Source organism: Magnolia sinica, chromosome 8 (genome assembly GCF_029962835.1).
Source record: "Magnolia sinica isolate HGM2019 chromosome 8, MsV1, whole genome shotgun sequence".
NCBI classification, from domain to species: Eukaryota; Viridiplantae; Streptophyta; class Magnoliopsida; order Magnoliales; family Magnoliaceae; genus Magnolia; species Magnolia sinica.
The window spans coordinates 48495085-48510021 of NC_080580.1; positions in this window are offsets into that span (position 1 = coordinate 48495085).

Genomic DNA, 14937 nt, shown 5'->3' on the forward strand with positions numbered 1-14937 from the left:
CTCCCCAATCTTAAACCGCAGTACGAGATTAATGATCCCAGTTCTTCAAATCAGATGGGGCATGCTAAATCCATCACCACTCTTAGGAGTGGAAAGATCATTGATAAAACTCTTCCGGTTAGGCCCGAAAAGCCTCAAGAACCAAAAGAGGACAATAATGATGGAGCTAGTGATGCACCACAAAAATTAGAATCGAAACTTCTAGAGAAGCCAGTTGCTCCATTCCCCCAACGGTTGGTTTCACCAAAACCTCACTCTAACTCTCAGGATATCCTAGAGGTGTTGAAACAAGTGAAAGTCAACATTCCTCTACTTGATGTTGTGAAACAGATTCCTTTATATGCCAAATTTCTGAAAGACTTATGCACGACCAAAAGACGGCAAAGTATTCAAAAGAAAATTTTCTTGACTGAGAAAGTGAGTGCTATCCTAAAGCAAGACGTGCCACAGAAATTCAAGGATCCCGGTAGCCCAACCATATCATGTGTAATCGAGGACCATTGAATTGATCATGCACTTCTTGACTTAGGAGCGAGCGTAAATCTGATTCCCTACGCGGTATACAAACAGTTAGGTTTGGGTGAATTAAAACCCACCCTAACCACACTACAACTTACTGATCGCTCTGTTCGTGTACCAAGAGGGATAATTGAGGATGTGTTGGTCCAAGTTGATAGATTTTACTACCCTGTAGATTTTATCATCCTAGACACCGAACCCATCAATAACATAAGCACTCAGATCCCTGTCATTCTTGGCTGCCCATTCCTTGCCACTTCAAATGCAATTATCAATTGCAGGAATGGTGTCATGACTATGTCTTTTGGGAATATGACATTGGAGTCAAACATCTTTTTCAATAACGGCAGAAACGTAGAGGAGGATGACGATTTCCACGACATTAACATGATTGACTCTTTAGTGGAAGATACGACATAACCTTATCCTCTGACTCTCTAGAGACGTGCCTGGCCCACTCCCATGATTTTGATGATGACATGATTAGGGAGACGTGCGCCTTACTTGATACTGCACCGGTACTTGAAGTTAACCGGTGGAGGCCACAATTTGAAGAATTACCACAAACCGATGTAGTGCCTCTACCATCTAACCTCAAGCCGCCAAAGCTTGACCTAAAACCTTTGCCCTCTGATTTGAAATATGCCTATTTAGGTCAAGATGAGACATACCCAATGATGATCTCTGCCCACCTGGAGAAAGAACAAGAGAGTATGCTTATATCTACTCTCATTGAGCATAAAGGAGCCCTGGGATGGACGATAGCGAACCTCAAGGGAATCGATCCCTCGATTTGTACTCACCGCATATATCTTGAGGATAATGCAAAAAATCGCTCGGCAACCACAACGTAGACTAAATCCAAACATGAAGGAAGTGGTTAAGGCCGAGGTTCTTAAACTATTGGACGTGGGTATTATATACCCTATATTTGATAGTCAATGGGTGAGTCCAACTCAAGTGGTCCCTAAGAAGTCCAGAATCACCATCGTAGCCAATGCTAATAATGAACTCGTGCCAACTAGAGTCATTACTGGTTGGAGAATGTGCATTGACTACAGGAAATTGAATACGGTCACGAGGAAAGACCACTTTCCTTTACCATTCATTGATCAGATCCTGGAAAGGTTAGCTGGTCATTCCTATTATAGTTTCCTTGACGGGTGTTCGGGCTACAACCAGATAGAGATAGCTCCTGAAGACCAGGAAAAGACCACATTTACATGTCCATACGGCACCTTTGCCTATCGAAGGATGCCATTCGGACTATGTAATGCCCCTGCCACCTTTCAGCGATGTATGCTTAGTATCTTTTCTGATATGGTGGGGCAATATCTAGAGGTCTTCATGGATGATTTCTCTGTTTACGGTCCATCTTTCAGCAAGTACTTGGAAAGTCTTAAATGTGTACTAAAAAGATGTGAAGAAAAGAACTTGGTACTTAATTGGGAGAAGTGTCATTTCATGGTTCAGAAGGGAATTGTCCTTGGGCATATCATCTCGTCCAAGGGAATCGAGGTAGATAAGGCAAAAATCGATCTTATCTCTAACCTACCTCCACCCAAGAACATCAGAGACGTACGATCCTTCTTAGGACACGTAGGATTTTACAGGCGATTCATAAAGGACTTTAGTCTCCTCTCTCGTCCTTTATGTAATCTTCTTCAAAAGGATGCTCCATATGAGTGGACTGAGCAATGCCAAGAAGCTTTCACCAAGCTTAAGGGCACGTTAACCACTGCACCTATCATGCAGCCACCTGATTGGAGCCTTCCTTTTGAGCTTATGTGCGACGCTTCTGATTATGCTCTTGGGGCGGTCCTAGGCCAGAGAAAAGATAAGAGGCCCTACGTCATTCATTACGTAAGTAGAACTTTAAATTCTGCCCAGGTGAACTACTTGACTACGGAAAAGGAACTCTTAGTTGTAGTGTTCGCCTTGGACAAATTTAGGTCCTACTTGATCGGATCAAAGATCATTATCTACACAGATCATGCGACACTTAAGTATCTTCTTTCTAAGAATGATTCTAAGCCCCGTTTGATACGATGAATCCTTCTTCTCCAAGAATTTGATTTGGAAATTAAAGATAAAAAGGGAGTAGAGAACGTAGTGGCCGATCACCTTTCTCGCCTTAATACCTCTGATTCCCTTGAGACGACCCATATCAACGACATGTTCCCTGATGAACAACTGTTCCAAGTCTCCCATTCACCTTGGTTCGCTGATATTGCTAATTATCTTGCTACAGGTGCCATACCGATACAGTGGACTGCGCAAGATAAGAAGAAATTCTTCACCGAGGTGCGCAACTTTTTCTGGGATGATCCTTATTTATTTAAATATTGCCCAGACCAAATCCTAAGGACATGTGTACCAGACGATGAGCATCAGAGCGTCATCTCCTTCTGTCACTCACAGGCCTGTGGGGGTCACTTTTCTGCTAAAAAGACCACGGCCAAGATTCTGCAGTGTGGCTTTTACTGACCCACTATGTTTAGGGACACTCATGTGTTTTGCAAAGCTTGTGAGCGTTGTTAGAAATTAGGAGCATTGTCCCGTCGAAATATGATGCCTTTGAATCCCATCCTTATCATTGAAGCATTTGATTGCTGGGGCATCGATTTCATGGGACCATTCCCACAATCGTTTAGAAATCTGTATATTTTGCTCACCGTGGATTATGTCACTAAATGGGTCGAAGCAATTCCGTGTCGAACTAATGACCATCACACGGTCATTAAATTCTTAAAAGAAAAAATCCATTCTCGATTCGGAACACCTCGAGCCATCATTAGTGATGGGGGCTCACACTTTTGTAATAAACCATTTGAGAGCTTAATGAAGAAATACGGTATCTCTCATAAGGTGAGCACCCGTACCACCCACAGACAAGTGGGCAAGCTGAGATTTCTAATAGGGAAATCAAACACATTTTAGAGAAAACGGTTAACCCTGATCGTAAGGATCGGTTAATCCGATTGACCGATGCCTTATGGGCATACTGTACTGCCTTTAAAACCCCTATTGGAATGTCTCCCTTTAGACTTGTCTATAGGAAAGCTTGTCACTTGCCTGTGGAGCTGGAACATAAAGCGTACTGGGTAATCAAAAATCTTAATTTCAATTTGGACAACGCTGGGTCGCTACGCAAACTTTAATTGAATGAACTTGAGGAAATCCGGAATGATGCATACGACAATTCGAGAATTTACAAGGACAAGATGAAAGCATTTCATGACGAACACATTTTGCGAAAATCATTCACGCCTGGTCAGAAGGTCCTTTTGTACAATTCTCGATTACATCTCTTTCCGGGTAAGCTTCGATCTCGTTGGACCGGCCCTTACATTGTTGTTACTGTTTTTCCTCATGGGGCCGTTGAGATAAGAGATCCCGACAATGGCAAGGAGTTTAAAGTCAATGGACATCGATTGAAACCATTTGTCGAGAAATTTGATTCAGAGGACATGTCCATGTCCCTGACTGCTCCTGTTTACCAGGATTGATCTCCTAGTCTGATGGAGGTACAGGTAAGTTTATCGCTTTCATAGGACTAGGGTAGTTGCTTTATTTGTCTGGCTAAAGACGGTAAACTTAGCGCTCCTGGGAGGCAACCCAGCTCTTCATTTCATTAGTTAGTTCAATGTTTGTGGGTAACATTAATGCAAACCCTCACGAGACTACAACTCGTCCAATAGGGGCAACCTAGGGGTTTAAAGGCTTGTTGCATATGTTAAATGCAATCGAAAGCACCTGCGAAAGTGGTATAGGTAGGATTTTGTCTTTACTTTTGTTGGTTTCTCTCTTATACTGACCCCCTTTTACGTAAATATCTATGGAAAGCCTCTTGATTCTTTCGTTCGGGTATTATCTTCCCATCACTTCTCATTTACTTATTTTGTCCCATGTGCATTACATGCTTATTTCTTTTACATTGAGGACAATGTAGATTTTAGGTTGGGGGTGGGAGATTAGGTTTCCTAATCAGTATTTTCTTAGTCTTGAGCAGAAATTGTGAAAATTTTTAAATTTTTCTAGAATTTCGTATGAATTCGAAGCGATTATGACGGCCATCTTGGATTTAGAATTACAAGATAAGTGATGTTGCAATTGATGACTCTGGGATTCAACTATTTGTTAGATTTCACAGTTAAGTTAGAACTATTAATCCATGGTTAGAAGTTTTAAACATTGAGTGAATCATAATTTTACATGTCACATTGCGCTTACACATTAAGGTTTCATTCGATATTGAAGGATTAATTTGGTGATCACTAAGCTTGAAAGGAACCAACTTGAGAAATTGAAAAGATTGGGCGAATGGTTTTCACCATAGGTTTGCTCCTTATATGTGTAGATTCGATTCTCCTCCTTGGTTGTACTTTAAAAAAAAGTTGACATAGTGTCCATAGGTTTGCTCCCTATAGGTGTAGATTCGATTCTCCTCATTGGCTGTATTTTTTTTTTTTTTAATTTAAAAAAAAGGGGGTTGACAGTGTGAAAATCATCAAAAGCTAGAAGAATGAATCAAGCTTTGGTTTAGGTGTTGGTTATCATGAATTCTCTTGTGGTTACCAATGATATCCTGAAATTAAGAAGTGAACCTTAATGATAAGCCGAGATTACACGATACACTCATGGAATTCAATATTTAGAATCATTCCAATTAATGGATTAATATTTGAGCTTGATTATGAAGTTTACCATGAGCTTGATTTCAGGAGAAAGTAAAGCCAACATTCATGAATCTTAGAATTCGAGTATCTGAATTGTTTTCATAAATCTCTTGAGTTTGTAGAAATTGTCCTGTAATTCTCAATTTATTCGCATACCTTGCTCGGGACTAGCAAGATGCTGGTTGGGGGTTGTGTTGAGGGTCAAATATTGCATATCAGACCCTATTATTACCTGGGTTTTCAATATGATACTGTTTAACGGCCCGATTTAAATCGTGTTTGTGTTGCAGGGCGTGTTTACGAGCCTGGACTGGGAAAAGGTACTAAAAGCATGGATTTAGCGGTCTGAAATCACCAAGGTAAGCGATGGACCCCAGGAGACCAAGATCGATGGATGTGCACGCCAGGGATTCAAGAAAATCGAGAAACTAAAGCTCAAGTGGCCCGAAAGACATCCAGAATGCAAGATCACAGGGTTTCCACCATTCGTTCAGCTCGAAAATTCATACATCGCCTGAGGGCCATAAATTAACCGTACACGTAAAATTTTATCCATTGGATCGCTGTGGAAATGGCCCAACAGATAGATCAGCCCACAATTTACTGATCTGGGGCCCACCTGATCACTGGATACACCTCATCTTCGGTCTCAACGTCTTAAATAAAAAGAGGAAGAAGATGGTTGGAGAAGATTTGATATATACATCATCGTGGACCCCACCTGAGTTGGGTGTGCACTATGTGCATATGCACTAGGCATGCACGGAAACTCTAGGACGGTCAAACCGTCCTGGACTCGAACTCCTTCAAAAAAATAGCCACAGCCGTCCCCTCTGTTATGCAGACGATTCGATTGCGTAAGTTGGTGAGCCACCACCGTGATGCAATGGACTGATCCGGACCGTCCATCAGAAGCCCTTGCCCCCTTTCATCCTCACCTAGATGGCGGAATTTCAAGAAACATTGGAGGCCGGTTGTTGATTGTAAAAACTGAAGGCAGACGGTGGAGAGATGTGATTTGATGGACCGCACTAAACCCAAGTAAAAGCAACCCTTCCTGACTGAAATTCCGAGAAGAATTCAATGGACGGCTTGGATTGATCATTTGAAGCCTGTTGTGGACCCCACCATCGGACAGCGTACGTGCGTAACGCACTCTGTTTCGCAGCCGGACGCCGTCCGGCTTTCGCGGCGGGTTGTACGCTCTTGGGGGCGGTCGGACGGCTGATCTGAGCCGTTCATCATGTAGGTCTGTCAAGAAACTCCCAGAGGACGCTGTCCTTTTGGAAAGAAAGCAAAGAAGAAGAAGAATGGAGACGCGGAATTCCTGACTGCGTGAGGTATCTCGCAACAGAGGGCGTGCATGGAGTCTCCAGCTTCCGCAGCCTAATTCCTTTAGGACTCCACAGCAGTTCCGGGAGGAGCATAAAAGGAGGCCGTGGCTGGAAAGGAGGGAGTTTTTGGGGGTTGGGACGGAAGAAAGGAAGAAAAAGCTGGAATGTGAGAGAGAGAGTGAGGCACCGTGGAAAGGAGGACGTGAAGCTGGTTTTTTTCCTTTCCCTCTTGTTCTTTTCTTTCTCTTTTTTCTATTATCACTTGCTTTGTTTAGCCCAGTCATGCGTGGCTAAACCTCTTAGCTAGGGCTAAGAGGTGAAGCTTGTATTGAGATGGGAGACTTTATTTAATTATTTAATTGTGAATTAAACTTGATTGTGGTTTAATTATTAAAGGAATATTTTTCTTAGTCTTTAATGGTTTGTTGTGACTGAATTACAATAGATCTGTGATGGCTTCGAGTATTTCTTTTCCCTTTTTGATGTTATGACGTCAGGAAGCCCTGTTGTTCACCATCGTCTCCTGGGCATGGTAGGATGATGGTACTCTTCCTGACATTCATACATCACTCAGATTGGTTGTGAATTGGTTTGATTTGGTTGTTTGCTTTGTCTCATGGGCATGGTTTTGTGATGGAATCCACTCTAATTTACACCCGTCTGATCTCATAAAAACGAGATCAAAGTAAGTTCAGTTTAATTTCCATAATTCTTGATACAGGCATAAGATCTCCCTGATCCCTACAAGTGGATCCTCTGAATCCCTAGTTTCCTTCCTCTGAATTACTTAAGTTTTAGATAATTATTCCACAATTTTTCCCTAAATTTTATTTGGTTTAGGTCACATCTTAGTTTAGTTCTAGTTCTACTTGGTTTCAGATAACGTACAAGTATCAGTCCCTTGGGATTCGACCTCGGTCTTACCGAGTTTATTACTACATCACAACCCTGCACTTGGGGAGTGAACACAGACCATCCTTCTTTGTGATACGAACTTGTAACGCCCTAAATTTCGATGGTCGAGCAAAGCTCTACTCCCAAGATCCAACACATCACTTATGTAACATGGATAATAATGTTCAGATTTCGTCCATATTAATGAGTTAAACATGAGTGAGATTATACCAAAACAGTATATCATACTCCAGATACAATTAAATAAGCAAGTAGAAGACTGAAGCATATGTATTTAAATATAATAGCTTTTACAAACTCCAGAGTATGAGTATGTAACCGGGCTGAATATATACATGTATTGTTTCAAAATATAGAAAACAAGAAAATGTAAGGTGTCCAACTAAAATAAGTATCCCAGTAGTCCCTGCGCATCGGTACGAGATCTACATAGACCTGCCCAAGAGTTGAATGTAGGAGAACTCTTCATCCTCATCCATGAAGTCCTGCTCCGTCGCATAGACTTCGTCATCACCTGCATCTAAACCAGAGTCTAGTTGGTGTTTTAAAACACTGTCCCAGGGTGGGAGTGAGTGATCAACTCAGTGGTATTATAAGGCAAAGGTTAACATGTTATCAATTCAATTAAGCAGTAATGATAAGGCAATATAACAATCACTTCCTAACTACTCTTGTTAATGCAGGAATGGAGTGTAAGTAATGATGTATACCCTTGCACAAAGCTCCCTCAAAAGTGACTCTGACAACCAATTTCGCATATGTCAACACTCCCTAAAATGCACCTTCCTCGCCAAAAGCACATCCAAGCTAATGCAATGCAATGCATGGCCGTGTTAGCCGAGTACTTAATTAAGCTTATTCATATAGCAGGTTTGGGAAGCTAAGGTACCTTCCTTTATATCATTACCCCGAACTAAAGGATCCATCTAGGATCGTCAATCCTAGTTAATTACATATGATGGGCAAGTTATAGAGCATCACTCCTAATGAAAAGCAGTCGATAGGCAAGTTCAAAGTTTATACTCACGGTCACTATGGGAGGCTCGTCATATCAGCGTGGGCCAACAGCTCAAACACGATGTCCCATACACCCACCATGCCCGGCTTACGAGTTTGGGTTACTCACTGGTCACTACGGGGAGGCTCGTTACCTAACGTAGGCCAACAGCTCGAACATGGTGTCCCATACACCACCAGGCCTGGCTATGAGTCTTAGCAGATCGTGGTACCATGGTTAAAGTGGGCCTTTACATTGGTAGGGGGCACCTTATATTCAAACAGTAGTGTCCATACATGATAAACATATAATAGGCCAATCAGTTTATTAGACAAGTCTGATTGGTATGAGCGCATGCTGACTTAATCGACATGGAGCGTGTAAGCACTCCTCGTGACCTAACCACTGTCGACAATCATCGTGCGACCCAGATTCATCGAATATATCCAATGTTGCAAGACAAATTCAAACACTCAAACGGGGATTGTTACTGATTGCCTAGACTACGTTGTAGCCCCAATCTTACTCAGATGCAGTAAGTAAGCACATCTAATAATAATCTTAGCATTTAGCAAAAAATCCAAATAAATTCCTCATTTGAGCATTTCATCACACACTTTGATCAATTTTCCTAACACTTGCAATTTATCCAAAAATCGCATAGACACAACTAATGTTACATAAAGGAAACTATACATATGAATAAGTAATTGAGAATCCTATCTCAATACCCTTAATAAATATAAATCATCGACATTTTCTCATTCAAACAATTTATCAAACACTTAGGCTACACTTTACCAAATATGTAGACCAGGTTAGTTAAAACATATGTTTCAGCAAATCCTTATACAAAGAGGTCAGTATGCATATTACAACGATGAATCCTAGATTGGTAGTCATGGCAGGCACAAATCATATTTACATGTTCATTCAAACATTTCAACAAACACATGGGATGCATATTTTGTTCAACATAGTTTATACATGTAAAATATATCGAAATCGGCATGTCTAAGACAATATGGTAGCAATCAAGTCAGACATAAATCATTAGCTGACATTGAAAGCATTTTGTGGTCTGCACCTTTTGTTGGAATACTCGATTCGGACTCAGTTCGAATTCTATGTTCTCAAAAACAGAACGCCGGGTACCTAAATAGTGAAATCGGTTAGCTAGGTTGACAAACAACCATTCTGGATCTCAACTATGGTATTAGGGTTAGGATTTCTTACCCAAATCATAGCTGAAACAGATGGTGTAGTGAAATAAGAAGGTGATTCGAGGTGTGGAGTTGTGGTAGAGAATTACAGCAACGATCTCCCAGGATTTCTCCTCTCCTTACTCTTTTCTTTTCTTTTCTCTCTTCTCTCTCCAAGGGTTTAGAGAAATTCATATGAGAGAGAGATGGGGTGGTATAAGGGCTATATATAGGCCCAGAAGTGATGCAAATGGCCCCAGGGCCTTGGTATACTTAGGTTATATCCAAAGGGTGACTATTTTTACAAACGGGGCACATAGGGAGGCCCACTACTCACCTACATCATAGTGTAAGTTCCCTGATAATGGATCTATGCCAAGATGTGATTTCGGTGCGATCAAATAAGCAGATCGACTGTGGAGGACCTATATCAAATCAATGGTCGTACTTACTCGATTGGGGCTACGGTTATATGGATATGTGTAGGGAAAATTTCTTTTACCATGGGTAAAGTTTGGTTAGAAATTGATGGTCCAAAGTCCTCATTTTCATGCGTGAGCGAAGGGCCCAATTCACTTAAGTTTCAAAACATTTTCTAAAGATATTCGCATTTCTGACACACTTCACTCAAGGCTTAAGTTGTGCGTTTCTGGATACTATCTGGGCTCAACTCCCACGATAGTTGTCAAGCCCAGTAGGACGGACATAACCTTATAGTTTCGGGGTTATTGGATTCTCGACGTGTGGTCTAGGTCTGATACGGGGTTTCAATGTACCCCACCAAGCGACAGGCTCTTGAGATTTTTCCCACGTCTTTATGTAGTGTTGAGTCATTGGTATTAATGGTTTTAGGTCTTCTCATTTGTGGAAATGGTGGTCCAAGCTAAATCCACCGATTATTTAGTTTATCACTTAACCAAATTTTGCCTAAATTACGATGGGATACGGTCCTTAGGTATTTCTGCCTGAGGTGGTACTCGGGTCTTTGTGTAGATTTTTTCGAGATGTTACATAGGTGCATTGGTGAAAGGCCAAAAATATTCACTGGCTACCCCAATCCTATGTTCCTTGTACCGTGCTTTCGGAGACACCATTTCTGGTACTAAAAATTCTTCTTCCAACTCTTTTGCTATCTGTGCTCCATGGCATTTCTTTGTGGGTTGGCTAGGTGTTTATTTCCCTTGGATATTTGTGGATTCTGACTGTGTACTTACATCCTGATCGACTCCCTCTTCAACTTTATCAACTGAGAGAGGTGATCAAGAAGTCGAACGGCTGAGTCACCAGAACAATAGAGAGCAATGATCTTATTGATTTCTATCAATTCCCTTTCTCTAGCTATTCTAGCAATGTGGCAATTGTTGATAATGATTCTGTTTCATTTGGCGAACATTCATTTCTTGCCTCCACCAAGCCCAGCACCCTTCCTTAGAGAGAAGGCGATATGTTCTGGCGCAAGCCATACTATCCTAATAGGTTTGCTCGTCAGTTTGGGTTCGATCAAATGGTACCAGAGACTCTCGATATCGTTAGCAGAGTAATGAGAAGTTACGACATTGGACCGTATAATTGGGCTTTAATATAGAAGCAGCTCTTGATTGTTTACACTAGATCGCACTTCATAATTCCCAGCTTTGATTACCCTTTTAGTGCTTCTTACTGTCAGATGCGATGGTGGATTCATCAATATTATCTAGTAAAACATTGTTACCCAGTTGATCATGTTGTATGGATTCTCCCTCCTCGCCGAAGGAGTTTCCAAAGAGACCAAGGCATTTACCATTTCAAAGAGGTTGCGCCCCTTCCTCAAGTCAACTCTACATGAAAATTTCTTCTACAGAGCACATCTTTGACACGAAACTAGCTGAAACCCTTGAAGGATGGGTAGCCTTTGATACGCCATTGAAGAATACTTATGAATCTTCAGATTTTTCAGAAGAGAATGATGATTCTTCACAATTGTATTCTCCTCCACCCTTGCAGATTTTAAGAGACAGTACTCCTGTAACATCAGAAAGACGTCGTCATTCTCTTCAAAAGGATAAATGTATCATCATTACAAATTCATCCTATTCAAAGTAGAAAGTAGTAGATATTCTAATCAAACTTGACATTTTTTGTATTTGAATAGGAAATATAACATTTCGCCTTTCTTGCATCTATTTTTGATAATGCATTTTTTATACAGACATATGAACATACGCGTCTTCAGAATTATATACTTATTCAGGATTCATAGTATTTCTAAGCTTGAACAATTCTCGTAAGAATATTTGATAGGCACATGCTAATTAAAATAATAATCTATTTATAGTTGGTATCATAACATCGCCTAAGTGTTATTTTGGAATGGACGGAACTAAGTTTTGGTTTCAGTTAGTTGCACACACAGCTTAAGCTCGTAAGTAGTTGGAGCGATCACAGTTTAGACTCATAAGTAGTTGGAGTTGGTCTTACATGAATGGCCACTATAACTCTCTAAAGTTCACGGGGCTTATCGTGGCCAGGGATTTCACAAACCGTGATCCATCAAAGGGGCCTAGTGAAGCTACCTGGGATGTGAACTCGATAGGATTTACGCACAAGGTTGGCCACAGTAACTCTCTAGAGTTTGTGGGGTACACAAGGCTACCGTGCGGTACCAAATCTAAGGCCGCCAGTCCATCAATGAGGGGTCGTCTTACTTCAGAGATCTGTCCTCACGCATTACTACTAAATTCAAACTAATGATTTGGGGAGCCATCTTACTTTTGAGACTCGCTTTTCCTTTGTCTGCAAGGTTAGACCCACTCACGAGGGGGCGCTCTCTAGCCACCCACGTGACACTGCCTGAAGCTATACAGACGGCATAGGTCACTGCCCACATGTGTGCGCGTGATGCTCTTTTCGGGTTTTTTAAGGCCACAGGCGACACTGCTACCCATATAGTTCTGTCATATTGCCATCGCCCATAATGATAAGCCTTATGAGTGTTTGGCTTCATAGCGGCGTCTTTCTCACTATCATATGTGATAGGTCACCATTGTTGTCGCAATTCTCGTACTTAGCTTTATAAGCTTATTCTACCACCTGTAAATGATGAATTGACCTTACTGAAATAATAAATCAAAATTACTATACTGCATTTGCTAGTGATATGAAACAAAATTTTATAGTTAAGATAGTATATCAGCCTGGCGGTGTTATTAATTTTGATAAATTTAAATGGCCTTATGCTAGTAAGATAATGATAGTAATAATAGCTTTGGCAATTCGACGATAATCATTATCGCATTGGTGATTTGCATTTGGCAATATGCATTTGGCGATTTGGCAATAATCATTGGCGATTTGCATTTGGTAATATGGCAACAATCATTGGCATTTTTCATTGACTTGCTTGGATTTGATATGCTTTGAAGGCCTGCATTTCATTAGTATTCAAAGAGAAATACAATCTTAGAAAGAAATACAGGTTCTGCCTTTGTATGCTTTTTTCTACCCCTTTTTTATTGAGAAGAATTACGTCATGAATCTTCCAAATTAAAACTATGTATACATTCGGGGATGATATATTTTTATGAAATGGGCATTGACCGATATACTTATGCCTTGCCCATCTTGATCTATCACCCGATAAGCCCCATTGAAGTATACTTTTGATATTATATATGGGCCATCCCATTTAGGGTCGAACTTGCCCCCAGTCCCATGAGTGACCACTATCGGTCTTTTCAGCATTAATACCATATCGCCTCTTTTGAAGGAGCGATGCTCGACCTTTCTGTCAAAAGCAGCAGAGAATCTTGCTTGATATAATTATAATTGTTGTTGGGCTAGTAATCACTTTTCATCTAGCAAATCCAATTCTGCCAATCTGATCTTGGCATTTTCATCATCAGTAATCGACCGATGCATTGCTATTCTAAGTGACGCAACTTGCATTTCAATGGGGATAACAACTTCAACTCCATAAACCAAAGAGTTTGGCGTTGCTTTTGCAGCAGTATGGTGAGTAGTTCGATAGGCCCATAGGGCTTCTTGCAACTTCTCATCCCAATCCTGCTTATTTTTTAAAACTGTTTTTCTTCAATATTTTCACAATCATCTTATTGAATGCTTCAGCCAACCCATTAGCTGGTGGATAGTAGGGTGTCGAGAATGAATACTGGATATCGAACTTTTGGTATAATTTCTCCATTCCTCTGTTCTTAAATGGAGTCCCGTTATCAGCGATGATCTTCTTTGGAATACCATAGCGGTATATTATTGCATGCCATATGAAACCCACGATATCTTTTTCTTTGACATTTCTTAGAGCGATAGCCTCGGTCCACTTTGAGAAATAATCTGTGGCTGCCAAAATGTACTATTTTCCTTTAGATGACAATGGATTTATAGGACTGATAACATCGAGCCCCTAAGCTGCGAAGGGCCAAGAAGCCATTGACTGATGCAAATCTTCAGGAGGTACATGTATGACATCGCCATGTATCTGACATTCATAACACTGCCGTGCGTAATCAATCGCATCTTTAACATTGCAGGCCAATAATACCCCATTCGATGTACTTGATGGAACAAATTTCTACTGGCCTGATGAGCCCCACATTCTCCTAAATGTGCTTCTCGCAATATTTAATTCACCTCTTTTGTATCCAAGCATCTCAACAACACCTTGTTATTGGACTTTTTGTAAAGCTCTTCGTTACAGATAATAAATTTCTTTGCTCTTTACTTTATTTGTAGCTTTTGCATTGGATCCTTCGACAAAATATCATATTTGAGATAATCCACAAAAGGCTGATGCCAATTATCAATTGAAATCTCCAAACATGACATAGATAATGCTTCAGAGACTTCGACATCTTCAGCAGGCGGTAAAAGCCTTCTTTCTTCAATTGTTACTTGAAGAGGGCTTTGATTAGGACAAGCCAAAGTTACAGCCAAGCTAGCTAAGGCATCTGCCCTTGCGTTCTCTAATCTTGGTATATGCCTGATTTCAACATCTTGAAATTGTTCCAATAATTGTCGCGTTCGATAATAATACGGGAGGAGCTCTTGCTTCCTTATTTCGAATTCTGTAGTAAGATGGTTTATCACTAACTTAGAATCACCAAAAATTCATAGTGTTTTATCTTCATTTCCTGAGCTATTTCCATCCCTATAATGAGAGCTTGATATTTTACTTTGTTATTAGTGCATGCTGCACCTAACATAAAGGAATATGGAAACAAGTCACCTTGTGGACTGATAAATATCATCCTGGCACCTGTTCCTGAGGTCCTAGAAGCACCGTCGAAGTACATTTG